We start from the raw sequence: 17,674 nt of genomic DNA on the forward strand, positions 1-17,674 counted from the left end.
CATAACCCGCCCCCCCCTCCGCGATGGTGTGTCACCGGTCTACAACATGTCTCCTCTAACGCCCCACATCAGTGAGGATAGGCTTAAAGGGGTTGTCCCGCGCCGAAACGTTTTTTTTTTAATTCAATAGGCCCCCGTTCGGCGCGAGACAAACCCAATGCATGTGTTAAAAAAAAAACCGTTTAGTACTTACCTGAATCCCCGTGCTGCGGCGACTTCTTCCTTACCTTAGTAAGATGGCCGCCGGGATCTTCACCCATGATGCACCGCGGGTCTTCTCCCATGGTGCACCGTGGGCTCTGTGCGGTCCATTGCCGATTCCAGCCTCCTGATTGGCTGGAATCGGCACACGTGACGGGGCGGAGCTACGAGGACCAGCTCTCCGGCACGAGCGGCCCCATTCACCAGGGAGAAGACCGGACTGCGCAAGCGCGTCTAATCGGGCGATTAGATGCTGAAATTAGACGGCACCATGGAGACGGGGACGCTAGCAACGGAACAGGTAAGTGAATAACTTCTGTTTGGCTCATAATTAATGCACGATGTATATTACAAAGTGCATTAATATGGCCATACAGAAGTGTATAACCCCACTTGCTTTCGCGAGACAACCCCTTTGAGGTTTCTGCCACAGACAGTTTTAGTGCTCACGCCCCCTAATGGTGAGTCCGGTTAAGGCTTCTGCCCCAGGCACTTTTAGTGCTCACGGCCCCTATTGGTGAGTCCGGTTAAGGCTTCTGCCCCAGGCACTTTTAGTGCTCACGCCCCCTATTGGTGAGTCTAGTTAAGTCTGCTGCCCCAGGCACTTTTAATGCTCACACCCCCTATTGGTGAGTCCGGTTAAGGCTGCTGCCCCAGGCACATTTAGTGCTCACACCCACTATTGGTGAGTCCTGTTAAGGCTGCTGCCCCAGGCACTTTTAGTGCTCACACCCCCTATTGGTGAGTCCGGTTAAGGCTGCTACCCCAGACACTTTTAGTACTTACGCCCCCTATTGGTGAGTCCGGTTAAGGCTGCTACCCCAGACACCTTTAGTACTTACGCCCCCTATTGGTGAGTCCAGTTAAGTCTGCTGCCCCAGGCACTTTTAGTGCTCACGCCCCCTATTGGTGAGTCTAGTTAAGTCTGCTGCCCTAGGCACTTTTAGTGCTCACGCCCCCTATTGGTGAGTCTAGTTAAGTCTGCTGCCCCAGACACTTTTAATGCTCACGCCCCCTATTAGTGAGTCCGGTTAAGGCTGCTGCCCCAGGCACTTTTAGTGCTCACGCCCCCTATTGGTGAGTCCAGTTAAGTCTGCTGCCCTAGGCACTTTTAGTGCTCACGCCCCCTAATGGTGAGTCTAGTTAAGTCTGCTGCCCCAGGCACTTTTAGTGCTCACGCCCCCTATTGGTGAGTCTAGTTAAGTCTGCTGCCCCAGGCACTTTTAGTGCTCACACCCACTATTGGTGAGTCCTGTTAAGGCTGCTGCCCCAGGCACTTTTAGTGCTCACACCCCCTATTGGTGAGTCCGGTTAAGGCTGCTACCCCAGACACTTTTAGTACTTACGCCCCCTATTGGTGAGTCCGGTTAAGGCTGCTACCCCAGACACCTTTAGTACTTACGCCCCCTATTGGTGAGTCCAGTTAAGTCTGCTGCCCCAGGCACTTTTAGTGCTCACGCCCCCTATTGGTGAGTCTAGTTAAGTCTGCTGCCCTAGGCACGTTTAGTGCTCACGCCCCCTATTGGTGAGTCTAGTTAAGTCTGCTGCCCCAGACACTTTTAATGCTCACGCCCCCTATTAGTGAGTCCGGTTAAGGCTGCTGCCCCAGGCACTTTTAGTGCTCACGCCCCCTATTGGTGAGTCCAGTTAAGTCTGCTGCCCTAGGCACTTTTAGTGCTCACGCCCCCTAATGGTGAGTCTAGTTAAGTCTGCTGCCCCAGGCACTTTTAGTGCTCACGCCCCCTATTGGTGAGTCTAGTTAAGTCTGCTGCCCCAGGCACTTTTAGTGCTCACGCCCCCTATTGGTGAGTCTAGTTAAGTCTGCTGCCCCAGACACTTCTAATGCTCACACCCCCTATGGGTTATTCCAGTTAAGGCTGCTGCCCATGTACTTTACATACCTGTTGGGCAGACACTCGTTAGGACGACATTGAACACTTTCAATTCTCCCATACACTTGTATGGGTTTTCACTGGGGAGAAAGAAGTAAGTTACTGCCAGAGGCTTATCTCCCATACACATGGCAACAAAGTAAAGATTACTGTATAAATATGATAAAACCAGGCTTACTACACTAAAAAAATGAAATACCCTTCTTGGTTATGATACCACAAGGTTTGCACACCTGTATTTGGGTATTTTCTGTCATTCTTCTCTGCAGATCCTCTCCAGCTCTGTCATGTTGGATGGGGGCCGTTTGTGGACAGACATTTTCAGGTCTATCTATAGATGTTCTATTGGGTTGAAGTCCAGCCTCTGGCTGGGTCACTCAAGGACATTCACAGCGTTGTCCCTAAGCCCCTCCTGTGTGGTCTTGGCTGGGTGCTTAGGGTCATTGTCTTGTTGGAAGGTGAACCTTCTGCCTAGTTTTGAGATCTCTTGTGCTCTGGATCAGGTTTTCATTAAGAATATCTCTGTCTATATCAGCTTTCCATCAACCTTGACCATTCTCCTTGTCCCAGCCCCCGATAAACACCCCACAGCATGATGCCACCACCACCACCATGCTCCACTGTAGAGATGGTATTGGGAGAGTGATGAGCAGCGCCTGGTTTCCTCCAGACATCACGCTTACAATTGAGGCCAGAAAGTTCAATCTTGGTTTCAGCAAAGCAGAGAATCCTGTTTCTCACAGTCTGAAAGTCCTCTAAGTGCTTTTTGGCAAACCAAGCGGGGTTTCATGTGTCTTTTTACTGAGAAAAGGCTTCTTTCTGGCCCCGATACCATAAAGCTCCGATTGGTGGAGTCCTGCAGCGATGGTTGACTCTCTGAATGTTTCTCCCATTTGTACATAGGATCGTTGGAGGTCAGTCATAGTGACTATTGGGTTCTTAGTCACCTCTCTTACCAAGGGCCTTCTTCACTGATTACTTGGTTTGGTGGGTCTGCAGCTCTAGGAAGAGTTCTGGTTGTTCCAAACTTATTGTATTTAAGAATCATGGAGGTCACTGTGCTCTTGGGAACTTTTAGTACAGCAGAATTTTTTTAAAGTCCTCCAGATCTGTGCCTCCACACAATCCTGTCTCGGAGCTCTACAGGCAGTTCTTTCCTTGTCATGGCTTGGTTTTGGCTCCGACATGCATTGTGTGCTGAGACCTGATACAGATGGGTGTGTATTTTGAAATGATGTCCAATCAACTGAATTTAGTACAGGTGACTCCAATCAAGGTGTAGAAACATCTCAAAGATGATCAAGAGAAATGGGAGGCCTCCTGAGCTAAATTTCAAGTGTCATATTTTCCAGTGTGAATTTGCATGCAGAAAATACATAGTACAAGCAATGTGGATGAGAAATCAAGAAACTAATCCACACGCTGCAGGAAAAACTGCAGCATAAATTGACCAGCCAACATGGAGAGAAGCTGTTGAACTGAGCTCCCCGGGTATACCAACTATCCTGACCAATTCCTAAACTTCAACTGACTCCCACTGCCTTCAACTACCTTGAGATTCATGAGTGCCACCCTGGAGTAATCTTCACTGGACCCATGGCAGTGTCTCCCTGGCCTCCCACCTGAACTTCTCATTGCAGTGTAGCAGAATCTTCGCTGAGCGCCAGCCTTGCAGCGTGCTCAGCATCCATAAGAGAGATACGCACCGGGGCCTCCTTTCACGCTGTGGCCTGATAATTGCCGATGCGGTGTAATGCTGGTTGACACTTACTGGAATGGCTTTGGAGCCCATGGCGGTGCTGCTTTGGCTCCCAGCTTGAAGTCCTTGTTGCGGCCAAGTACTTGTGGCACCTGGTGGTGCCTTGCTGTGTCAGGGAGTTTGCCTGCATGGATTCCCCTGATCCTACGTCTCGCTCTACACATGCCGTGCAACTTAGAAATAGGGAGTATGATATGGAATTAGAACAGGACTCTGAACCAACGCTATGTCAAGTTTGCACATGGAAGTTCAGTCAACCAATGTTTGACCGACCGAACTGCAACTATGCTGTATTTTTACTTGTTTGAGGGTAGCGGTAGCTGTAACTGTGCAGCCTTATCCTTGATATCAATATGGTACCACACTTATATTGTCCTGCTATTGCTCTCTGCATTGATGTTGAGTTAGCACACCCTTTTATCAATAACCAGTGGGAGCTCATCTGTAATGATTGTTATTCATTGTTATTTATGGTATATATACTTAGTCAACTCCTAATGCCAACCTGTTTATATATGGACTAGGTATCCCTGCCTCCACCACATACAAAGTAGTTTTCCACTTGACATCCCTACTATGCAAGCTCTACTGGATGTCTTTAGTTGGCTAGATGAGCTATTTCAACATGGTTAATGATTCTTTAATTGTTTGCATGTATTGTCACACGTGTCTTTTTAAATGTTTAGATTATCACCCCCAGTATATCCCTAAGATCTCTCGAGCTCAATATTTACAACCTCCTGACATCTATAGCTTTAAGATTCTTTACAAGGAATATGCGTGTTCTGGGCACTCCAGCAAAAAGAGCAGCAGCATATATTAGGCAATCCCGGTCCCATATTATCAGTCTACAAGAAACTTGCCCAAGTCCTCCCAATATGTGTGACTACCCTATGTGTCAAGTAGAAAAAATGTCACACCAGCAGCACAGAAGTAATCCCTGTAAGGGCGGGTTCCAGTCAGTGATGCCGCAGCCACCGGGATCAAGACCAAATCCCTCACCGCAGACAAAAATAAAGATAAAGTGGCAGCATCAATTGGTGCAAAGTTCAAGATGGTTTTATTCTCCCATGACAAGATAAAAATAGCCACGTTTCTACCTACTGGTCTTTGTCAAGATCATAAATGTGCATAATTACATGCTTTAAATAGAAATCAGTAAAAAGTAGTCCACCAATCACCAACATTTAACGTTACTAAACACAGTTGTTGCAGATCATCACTAACAAGCACATAGATGTTTAACATGCATAGCAGATAATCTGTCCACCGGCGAGCCCTCCATCGGCCACTCCACTTTATCTTTATTTTTACCCTATGTGTCAATTGATGGTGTGGGCTGGATCGACCTATGGCATTTGCATCATTCAGATGTTTATAAATATATCAGCCATTTAACTGGGCAAGGCCCTCTCGAAAATAGATTACATATTCATTTCCCCAAGGCATGCTATCTATGTATCTTCTATTGCTCATGGCCCTCGGGTATCTCTTACCATAGACCAATCCTCCTATGCCTACAATTCCCAGGACAGACAATATTCCTGACTTAGAAGCTCCACCCTTTTTGGTTAAAACTGATAGGGCTTAATGATCATATTCCCGACTAAATGTCCTTTTTTTTTTTTACAAATACATGATACTACCCACTACACCCTAAAATGGAATACCTTTTAAAGGCCTATTTAGACACAACAATTATCGCTCAAAAGCCGCCTTTTGAGCGATAATCGTTGTGTGTAACTGCACTGACATCGTGCAGTTTTTGTTAAGCCACTGCTGAAAGACAACAATGAGCTTTATCAGGGATTTACAGCGGGATACAGCTGATACTTTTGTTTCAGCTGTATCCCGCTCCCTGACGACAGGCTGGGTATGAAGAACAGAGCGGTACAGCTTTGTTCCCCATACCCCGCTCGCCTGTATAACAGCTCACTGCTCCATGTAGAGAACAGCTGGATGCAGAAAACAAGCGGGGACACCCGACTTGTCTTCTGCATCCTCCGCTCGGAGCGCCAGGCTGTATAACAGCCGGACATTCCGAGCGGGGAACAGCTGGATGCAGAAGACAAGCGGCCCCGCACAGAGCGCAAGGTGATCGCTCAAGGTCTGAGCGATCATCTTATGCTGTAAATGACAACGATTATCGCTCAAAAGATGTCTTTTGAGCAATAATCATTGTGTCTAAATGGGCCTTAACGCATAACTTAGACGATGTCTTAAATCTACAATGTCCTTTAATAAGAGATCTACCACCCAAGCAGACCGCAGCCTCGGCCATCTGTGATTCTAATGAGAGAAGTTATATATTGCTAATCCTATTGATACCAATAATGTGAATTGGTTGGGCCTCTCCCACCTTTACAAACATCTGCTTCATGTCAAAACTAAACACAAACTATTTTTTATTAAACAATATCATTTTGAAATGGGCAATCAGTCCAACCACTTACTAGCCCACTTGATCAAACAGGAAAACCAACTTAATTCCGTTCTTAAAATACAAGACTCTTGTGGTTTGGAACTCACAGAAGCACAGACTATCACAGCTTGTTTTAAGGCATATTTTGCTAATCTATATAGCTCCTCGTGTAATCTGTTTTTGATATCCTTTCTTATCTAGAGCACCTTACATTCCCGACTCTATTATACAAGTTGCTGTTTTAGATGCCCCTGTTAAATTTGAGGAGGTCCAAGAGCTCATCACAAATATTTCACTGAATGAATCTCTTGGGCCTAATGGCCTTCCCATAGAAATTTACCAGAGATATTTAGATCAGCTTTCTCCAATACTACAGGATACACTACAACTGTCCCCTCTGGATAATTCCCTCTCTTCCTCTTTTTGTAATGCTGGAATTATAGTACTATTAAAACCTGATAAAGAACCTACAGCTTGTGGTTCATATCGTCTGATATTATTGCTCAATGTAGATTACAAGATTTTGACTAAGGTATTGGCCGCCAGATTAAACCAGGTCATTCTATCCATTATTCACACCAACCAAACAGGCCTTGTACTAGGTAAGTCTACCCCTAAAAATATCCGGAGATTCCAGGCAACCATTCAACTTGGCAGATCACATGATATTCTCTACCATCTTTAGATACAATGAGTGTTGGCTCATTGGCTTCTCATCCTGAGTAAATGCAGAGCGAGAAGCGGACGAGAAGCCTGCGAGATGACAGCAAGTGTTTCAGTTTAAATGCTCTGCATGAGTGCTGACAACCTTAGCGGTGACGACAGCACTCATGCAGTCGTTTAAAAGACTGTCGGCCCGTGTAAAAGGGCCTTTATAGACACCTTTTCCCAGTTTTCAGGTAACTAGCCAAAATCTACCATTATTCTATCTAAAGGAGAATATATTGCAGTCTGCAGAAACTGTAGGGCAAATGTCAGAAAAGCTAAAGCTAATAATGAATTGAGGCTTGCAACAGAGGCCAAAAGCAATAAAAAAAAACGATTTGGGGGTATGTCAAAAGCAAAAGAAAAGTCAAAAGATGCTAGTGGATGCTTACAAGATGAAAATGGGGAATTGGTTAAGAATGATGTTGAGAAGACTGAACTTTTAAATTCCTATTTTGTATCTGTATTCTCTCGGAAAGTAGACAGAACATCAACTGATCTTCCCTGTGCTATTGGAGGAATAAAAGAATGCAGGCTATCTATAAGCAGAGAGATGGTGAGGGAACACTTAGCTAACTTAAACGAATTCAAGTCTCTAGGTCCAGATGTATTACATCCTAGGATACTAAAGGAAGCAGCGGAGGTAATTGCTGAACCACTCACCATAATCTTTGAAAATTCCTGGAGAACAGGAGAAGTCCCAGAAGATTGGAAAAGGGCAAATGTCCCTATCTTCAAAAAAGGGAAGAAGGTGGATCCAGGAAACTACAGGCCTGTGAGCCTGACTTCTATAGCAAGAAAGATCTTTGAACAAATTATTAAACCGCATGTATGCAAGTACTTGGATAAATATGGAGTAATTAACCAGAGGCAGCATGGGTTTGTATCAAACAAGTCATGCCAGATGAATCAAATTTCCTTCTGACAGAATCACTGACTGGTTTGATCAGAGAAATATGGTGGATATAGTATATCTTGACTTTACTAAAGCATTTGACCAAGTATCTCATACAATACTAATTGAAAAAATTACCAAATATGAGATTGCCAAGGCAACTGTTAGGTGGATTCACAACTGGCTGAGTGATCGTACTCAAAGAGTGGTCATAAATGGTTGCACATCCAAGTGGAAGAATGTATGAAGTGGGGTACCACAAGGCTCTGTCGTAGGCCCAGTGTTGTTCAACATTTTTACAAATGATCTGGAGGAGGGAATTGAGGGGAAACTGATCAAATTTGCGGATGACACAAAGCTAGCAGGGATAACTAACACTAGGAAAGAGACAGAGTATTCAAAAAAATCTAGAAAAGCTTGAATAGTGGGCGGCGACTAACAGAATGGTATTTAACTAGGAGAAATGCAAAGTCCTACATCTGAAGAATGAAAGAATGAAACAAGCACATACAGATTGGGAGGAATTGGGCTAAGCAGCAGCACATGTGAAAAAGACTTGGGGATACTAATAGATCATAGACTGAACATGAGTCAGCAATGTGATGCAGCAGCCAAAAAGGCAAACACAATTCTGGAAGGTACTAAGAGAAGCATAGAGTCCAGATCATGCAAGGTAATTATCCCCCTCTACTCTTCTCTAGTCAGACCTCATCTGAAACAGTGTGTCCAATTCTTGGCACCACACTTAAAAAAAGACATAGACAAACTGGAGCAAGTTCAGAGAAGAGTAACCAACATGGTGAGCAGTCTGCAAATCTTGTCTCTTGAGGAACAGTTAAAGGATCTGGGAATGTTTAGCCTGCAAAAAAGAAGGCTGAGAGGAGACTTAAAGGGGTTGTCCCGCGGCGAAAGTGAATTTTTTTTTTTTTCACTTACCCCCGCATTCTGCCCTGTTAAAAAGAAATCATGGGTTATTTTTTAAAAAGCACATTGCGCTTACCTGCATCAGCGTTCTGCAGCTTCTTCTTTTCTTCTTGTGAAGATGGCGCCGCTGGTCTTCTCCCACGGTGGAATGCAGGTCTTCTCCCATGGTGCACCATGGATTTTCTTCTCCTTCCTTGCGTTCCATTGCCGATTCCAGCCTCCTGATTGGCTGGAATCGGCACACGTGATGGGGCGGAGCTACGATGACGACGCGGTGACCAGCTCTCCGGCAAGAGCGGCCCCATTCACCAGCCAGAAGACCGCACAGCGCAAGCGCGTCTAATCGGGCGATTAGACGCTGAAATTAGACAGCACCATGGCGACGGGGACGCTAGCAACGGAGCAGGTAAGTGAATAACTTCTGTATGGCTCATAATTATTGCACAATGTATATTACAAAGTGCATTAATATGGCCATACAGAAGTGTATAACCCCACTTGCTTTCGCGGGACAACCCCTTTAATAGCTGGCTAGAAACATCTGAAGGGCTGTCACAGTGCAGAGGGATCAGCCCTATTCTCATCTGCACAAGGAAAGACTAGAAGCAATGGGATAAAACTGAAAGGGAGGAGACACAAATTAGATATTAGAAAAAACTTTTTGACAGTAAGGGTGATCAATGCGTGGAACAGGTTACCACGGAAGGTGGCGAGTTCTCCTTCAATGGAAGTCTTCAAACAATGGCTGGACAAATATCCGTCTGGGATGATTTAGTGAATCCTGCACTGAGCAGGGGGTTGGACCTGATGACCCTGGAGGTCCCTTCCAACTCTACCATTCTATGATTCTATGTATACAGCTCATAATCCACCCAAGATAAGATCCTGTTATCTCCAGTTTCTGCCTCTCAGTTTTTTCTAAATTCAAAAATCTCGGAATGACCATGGCATGTGACCATGAAGATACAATAGCTAAAAGAATTATTCCATTACAGGAACTAATTAAACTAAATTTAAATCATGGTCTATATTGCCTCTATCAGTTACAGGTCATACTGTATAAACCTGGTGAAAATGATGATACAACCCAAGTGTTTATACATCCTGCAACATATGCCAGTGAAAGTCCCAGTAATTTTTTTTCCTTCAATGCTTAAATTCCCTCCTTGTCACATTTATTTGGGGCTTATCTCGCTCAAAACTAAAATTATCCACCTTACAAAGACTTAGAAATCAGGCTGGGATGGCTCTGTCGGATTTTCAGCTGAACTACCTAGCAGGTCAACTGTGAAATCTGTGACCTTGGTTCCTCTCTGAGGAGCTACATCTTGTCAACTGTTACTTGGCAGGATGGTAGCTGGCAACAATTTACTTTGCTTTCTGAAATGCCCTGAATATACCAAACCATCAATTGACGCATAGGGTAGTCGCACATGTTGGCAGGACTTGGGCAAGTCTGAAACCTGTCTTTAACCTATTCCCGCTGCAGGACGTAAGTTTACGTCCTGGCAGCGGGGTACTTCCTGCAACAGGGCGTAAACGTACGTCCTGGGGATAGCGCTATCCCGCAGCGGGAGCCGGCTGTCAGTCACAGCCGGCTTCCCGCTGCAACAGCAGGGGGGCATCGGAGATGCACCCCCCGCTGTTAACCCCTTCCCTGCCGCGATCTAAGTATGTATCCGGCCGGCTCTCGCGATGTTATCGCGAGAGCCCGGCCTGTCGCCATGGTAACAGAACGCCAGACACTGGCGTCCTGTGTCACCAGTGCCTGAGATCACTGTATAAGCGATAAGGCATGGCAGAGCAGTAGCTCTGCCATGCCTTATGACAGCGATCATCAGGGCAGTGGTCCCAGGGGGACACAGATGTTGTAAAAAAAACAAAGATTAAAAAAAATGTAAAAAAAGTAAAAAAAACATTTATGTATGCTTTTTCTCAGATTAGCATAAAAAAAGGTAAAAAAAAAAAAAACCCACATATTTGGTATTATCGCGTCCGTAACGACGCGTATAATAAGATGCACATGCTTTTGACTGTGCCCGGAAAAAAACGCAAAATAAAACGCTAAAAAACTGAGGCAAAATGCTAATTTTTAGCATTTTGCCTCACTAAAAACGCAATAAAAGTGATCAAAAAAGCCGTATGTACGCCGAAATGGTACCAGTAAAAACTACAGCTCGTCTCGCAAAAAATAAGCCCCACAGAGCTCCATACATCAAAAAATAAAAAAGTTACAGGACTTTGAATGCAGTGGTGATTTAGAAAAGAAAAAGATTTCCAAAAAAAGGGTTTTTATTGCAGAAAAGTGGAAAAACCTAAAATAAATGTAAGAATTTTGGTATCGTTGTAACCGTACCGACCCGCAGAAAAAATGGAATGTCTCATTTATGCTGCATGATTAGCGCTGTAAAAAAATCTATGGCAGAATTGATGCATTTTCTCTCCCTGCTATCATTATAAAAAAAAAGTTTTACAATATAGTTAATGTACCCAAAAATGACGCCGATAAAAACTACAGTTCGCCACGCAAAAAACAAGCCCTTACACGCCCGCGTCGACGAAAAAATATAAAAGTTATGGCTTTTGATAAACAGAGAAGAAAATCCGCCAAAAATTGTTGCGTCCTTAAGCCCAAAATAGGCCATGTCATGAAGGGGTTAAAAGGATCCATAATTTGCTTAAAGGCTCCCATGCATAAGAGATTTAAAAGGGAGTATTAGTGTGCAAATGTAATGGTCACCTGCAAAGCATAGGTATTAGCATGTGCTGGATTATATATGCATAAAATGACAGGATTTCAGCATAGACAAATATGAATCTGCCTTCTGGATCCCTTTTGAATAGTGATATGATTCCATCGCAATGATCGATGAATAAGGGGTGAAACTCTTCTAGACAATGAGGTATGCAATGAATGGCATGACCATTGGAGCCATTGTTTTTTAAAGAAGTCCATCCTGTCTAGAATCTAGCGTGTTTCTTGTAGCTTTATCTATTTATTTATTTAGTTTTTTTAATCATTTAGGAGACATACAATTATCAGCATTTTGAGGAACACTTTGTTTTCCTACACCAAGCCAAGATTGCAAAGGCTCATAGGTGTCAAAATGATAGATATCCCCACAAATGGCCCCATTAAAAAAAAACTAAACCCCTTAATGTATTCACTGAGGGGGGTCATGAGTATTTTTACCCCACAGTTTTTTTTTCAGGAGTTAAAGGGGTTGTCCCGCGGCAGCAAGTGGGGTCATACACTTCCGTATGGCCATATTAATGCACTTTGTAATATACATCGTGCATTAAATATGAGCCATACAGAAGTTATTCACTTACCTGCTCCGTTGCTGGCGTCCCCGTCACCATGGATCCGTCTAATTCTGATGTCTTCTTGCTTTTTTAGACGCGCTTGCGCTGTGCGGTCTTCTCCCCTTCTGCTCGGTCCAGGCACGAGCTGCGTTCTGGCTCCGCCCCGTCACGTGTGCCGATTCCAGCCAATCAGAAGGCTAGAATCGGCAATGGAATGCACAGAGCCCATGGTGCACCATGAGAGAAGACCCGCGGTGCACCATGGGAGAAAACCGCAGTGCATCCCTGGGAAAGGACCGGCGGCCATCTTGGGAGAAGATTTTTTAAAGTCCTTATTTCGTCGGATCGGTAAGTAGCAAGCGGCTTAAAAACCGCTTTACTTTGCTATTTTATGCCAGGTGGGTGACAGGGGGAATGGGGTAAGGTAAAATTTTGGAGTTTGCCGCGAGACAACCCCTTTAATGCAATTTAGAGGAGAAAAAATAAAATTTCATATTTTTGCAAATATGTCATTTTAAATTTTTCCGATCCATGAGGGCAGCTGAATCTTTAACTTTTTAAAACCTTTTTTGCACTTTAATGCGATCGGCGGGATGACAGCTTTATGTTGTTGGCTATCTCCGGGCACCAACAGCATGAAGCTGTCATGTCCATAGTCCACGTGGTTTTAATCCCCGCAGTAAGCATGTTTTTATGTCCTCAGGGATTGAAGCCCACTTAGGCAGGACGTTAAAACACTATGGGCTGGTCACTAAGGGGTTAATATTGACATTATACACACATCTACTATCGACTAAGGTTGGTTATGACACGCTATCTGTTCAAGGTAAATGGAAGTCCCATATCCTCACGTTGTCATGCAAAGAGTAGTTAGATGAGTTGGAGTCTCACCAGTTTGGGTCTCCCGCTATCAATTACAAACTAATACAGCTCTATATTATACATCAGTCCTACCTTAGCTCTGTTCCACTACATAAAATGGGTAAAATCCCTATGTGACACATGTCATCGGGTGAATGCCGGCTTCTGTCATTTATTATGGGAATGCCCTTATAGCATGGGATTGTGGTCTGATATTTTTCTATAGCCAAATACGCACACAAATATGCCCATGTGACGCTGGCAATAGACTTTTTATGCAGAAAACTAACCTGCATGTACTGCAAGAAATGTATTTTAGCCATTTCTAATCCTCCCATCAGCTCATTAAGTGACTTGCATCAATTTTCTGTAGTGTGAATTAATTGGCCAATTCCTATTTACTAGTCTTCCTGGCCGAAAATCTCTGTGTGACGATAAGGGCAAACACTTGGGACACCTGGTAGGGCAATCCATATTTTTTTGTAATTTCTCCCAAGATATAATTGGATCACTAAATAATGTGCAGTACGGATCAAGGAAAACCTTCTATGTAAGAGATATGCAATTCCCTTGCTAATAACTCAAACTTGGAACAGTAACTTGAACCATGAGTCCAGTGTGTCAAGTGCCTACAGAGACAGGCTACATAATAACCTTTTAAAGGGGTTTTGGAGGAATGCCCCAAAATGCCTGCCGCCCATGCAGTATGTAGTAACCCGTCCTATTTGCCACCAACGTTGTCTGATATTGCAGAGGCTGTGGTCACTACCAACCATTTAAGGTGCTCAACAGCTGAGGTCGTTGTCATCTCCCATCTTGGCCATGGCAGTTGCAGCACAGTTTTCGCTGTAATATACACCTACACCTGCTATGGGTGAGCCCGCCCCATCCCTGCATCACATAATTACATGATAGCATTAGTATATAGTGTTAATTAAATAGCATCAGCTCTAAATTTATCCACAGAATATGCCATGAATGTTTGCAACGCGAAGGTTCTACGTCTGGGTTCGGCTCCCGTGCCTGCTCCACATAACCCCCACGATGTATATATCTATATAGCGGTCGTGAAGGGCTTACAACCATGCCAGGACTAACTTGCTATTGTGTTTCACCACTTTTCTAATCAGTAAGATGGCAAAAACTGTTAATAGATCGGTCAGACTCTGCAGCTTGAAGCTCGCGCACTGTTTCTAACATAGATGCAAGTATTGAAAAAAGTTAGACCGTTTTTAACCTAATGTTCCTAACTAAGTCTATAGACTCGGTGAACTTTCATGTCTTCCAGATCAATACTTTGCCTTCATTGTTCCAAACGTACAACCATTAAAGTGTCAATCACTGCCATTTTCTCTTACTTGTCCGATAATTTGCACCTCTTGCTTGAAATATTTGATTTTCAAGCTGGCAGCTATTGAAATATTGGCTTTCATACAACCATTTACAGCAATTATTCCCAGGACTGCACTTTACACGCAGCCACTTAGTGGAACTTCTGACATGGTCATGTGGAGATCTGTTTGTTATTATAGTGAATGACTTAAGATTTGCTAAGTATTTGACAACTATATATCTGACTTTAAACGGGTCTTATCCGGAATAAAACATTCTTTCCTGCAGTTGGGCCCGTTTTAACCCTTAGTGACGAAGTCTGTTTGTGCCTTGCTGACCAACTAATTTTTCATGTTTTTTTGTCGCATTCCAGGGGCCATAACTTTTTAATTTTTTTGTCGACATCCGAGGGCTTAATTTTTGGGTGAAAAGTTGTATTTTTAATTACATCATTTTTTGGGTACATATTATGTACTGTATAATGTATAATGTATAAATTATTTTTTTAAGGGGGATTGGGAATAAATAAGAAATTCTGCCATTAGTTTTTTTTATTTTGTTTTTAGGGTGTTCAGTTTGCTGAATAAATAATGTGATAACGTTCTTCTTTGGATCAGCATAGTTTTTTATAGTTTGCTAATTTTGTACACAAAAAAACCTACTTTTTTTAAAGATTTGCTTTTGTGTTGCCGCTTTTTAAGGGCCGTAGCATTTTTATTCTTCCATCGATGGAGCTCTATGAGGACTTGGGGGGGATGAACTGTAGTCCTCATTTATCCTATTTTTGGGAGTATATAACAGTTTGATTGCGTTTTACTTCATTTTTTTCTAGAGGCAAGATTATTAAAAGCTGTAATTCAGGCATGTTTTTTATTGTTAACGGGGTTCACCGTGCAGCATAAATGATATGATAGATTAATTCTACAGGCCAGTACAATTATATCAATCCCAAATTTATATAGGTGTGTTTTTTTGCAACTTTTTCACACTTTTTTTTTCTTTAATTAATTTTTTGTTTATCGCTGCATTTAAAGACTTCAAACTTTTTTTTTTTTGTCAACGATGCTGGAAAATGTTTTTTATTTTTGCGAGATGAGTTGTACATTCTGGAAGCCAAGAGGCTATATTCAAGCCTATGGGTGCCACAGCAACCCATCAGGACACCACGAGGGTGTGATGGGTGACAGAGAAAGCCCCGTCCTTCTGTCAATCTTTTACATGCCGTGGTGTGTAAAGGGTTAAACACCGGGGATCCGAGGTTTCTTCAGTCCCTGATGTTAGAGCAACTGCTCCCCCCCTCGGTGTGAGAGACCTGCATACTGTCATTGTGTACTTGCTGTGTGCCACGCACGTGTCTCCTGCAGGCGGCACACAACGAATTACGGCCTTCTGAGCTTTGGCCTAAAGCAGAGTGATTAGGGTATAACAGGCCATTGGTGGTTAATGGGAGTATGCCCAAGAAGAAGCTAGTAACAGCGAACCTCAAATCAGGCTTTTCTGTGAAATATTATGCTTGACTGTTATACCTAATTTTCAGTCTCTTTTTGCGAGTATTATAGTAAGGAATCGTTTATGGGACTCATACTTCAGTCTAGACATCATTGCACTACATTGACCTTTCTGTTTTCAATAGTGAGGATGAGTGTGCTGAAAATTGGATGAAATTATATGGCCTGTCAGTTACTTTTGGGAACCTAAAAGGGGAAGCAAGCTTCTTATTCAGTACTGTGTCACTGAACACTTGTGGAGCGCAGTTAGAACTTTCTGGCTACTTTATTGATGAAAATTGGACATTTTCTTTTCTTGTTTCAGTAACTTTTATGTACCTACCAAACTTTATTTATTATCTATTATACAAATAGAGCCAGTTCTTACATACAAAAGCCAAGAGTGAGCTTCTGGAAGTTTTAAAGCGGTTGCCCCACTTCTAGTAGTTTTGCTGCAGAAAGCAGACAGCTCCGTACATTGCGCAGTGGCCTAGATTGGTATTGCAGGCTGAGTCATATTGAAGTGAATGGAAGTCAGCCTGCTGTGCCAACCTGGGCCACTGTGCATTGTACTGCAGCAAAACCAACTGAAAGTGGGACAACCCCTTTAAATTAGTTTTTATGCAGAGGACCGAGGTTTCTTCTGGTTCTTGTACAGATGACACAGTAGGACATTCACTAAGATCGGTATTTTAAATGCCAGTTTTGATATAGTTTCCCCGGCACACGATGCGACTAATATATGAAGAGGCAGACGCCAGTTTGTTTGGATTTGGGTATTGCTTTTGGTGCTGTTCCACTATTTGTACAAGGTACGGCTTTCCATCTTATCCAGTTAGATAGGTTACGGAAAACTTTTTGGCACTATGGTGGTGCCTGTCGGCTATCTTGAAGAGGGAGGGAGGGGGGATGATGGGGAAAAGACATAATTTTTTTTTTTTAAACTCGTTTTATTGAACAGTATATATTTTGTACATTACATGAATAAACAACTTTAGTTACATCTTAGGCTCTTATGGTTATGTGATTACATTTGGGTACGTTACATTAACATATGCAGGTGATGAATATAGTGTGGTTGTATGTTTGCTCATGGTGTCAGTGGAGGTCCATAGTCTTCTCGTGTTTTACCTGTTTGTTCCAGGAACGTTTGCTCTTAGTAGGCTTTGGAATTGGTCTTGCGTAAATATTGTACTTGTCGATCCACACCATCTTTCCCATACTTTATCAAATTTTTCTGGGCATTTTCTATTTTTGTACACTATTTTTTCATATGGTAGGATGGCACTTACTATGTTCTGCCACTTTGAGAGGGTCGGGGGGCGTCTATCCATCCATCGCAGAGCTACTGCTTTGCGGGCATAAAATAGTGTCTTAGTGAGAAATATCCTGCCGTGGTATTGCCACTGTTCATCTTCTAGGATACCAATAGTCATACTGCTGGGTCCTGTGGCAGCGGTATACCCATCAGATGAGTTAGGAACTCTGTAATTTCTCCCCAGTATGTGTAAATGTTGGGGCAGCTCCATATTAGATGGTTGAAGTTTGCATTGGGGGCTCTACATCTATGACATTGGTTTGTGGGTGTTCTATTCATTTTATGGAGTCTGATCGGTGTCAAATAACACTGGTGTAATATATATAGTTGGGTTAGTTTGTTGTTTGCAGCTGGTGATACCTCAGTGTACGTGGACATTGCAGTTTCCCAGTCCTCGTTGGTGAGGTTGGGTATGAGCTCTCTCCATCTTTCTACCACTGTCATTGGCGTTTCAGGGATCTTAGATTGTAATAGATGAGTGTATAACACCGATACCAGGCCTTTGGGTCCTTGGGTGCGTAGTATACCTATTAATGGATACTGCGAGAAGGGTTGCCTGGGTTCTGGGAATT

The sequence above is a fragment of the Eleutherodactylus coqui genome, chromosome 7, assembly GCF_035609145.1.
Source record: "Eleutherodactylus coqui strain aEleCoq1 chromosome 7, aEleCoq1.hap1, whole genome shotgun sequence".
Taxonomy (NCBI): domain Eukaryota; kingdom Metazoa; phylum Chordata; class Amphibia; order Anura; family Eleutherodactylidae; genus Eleutherodactylus; species Eleutherodactylus coqui.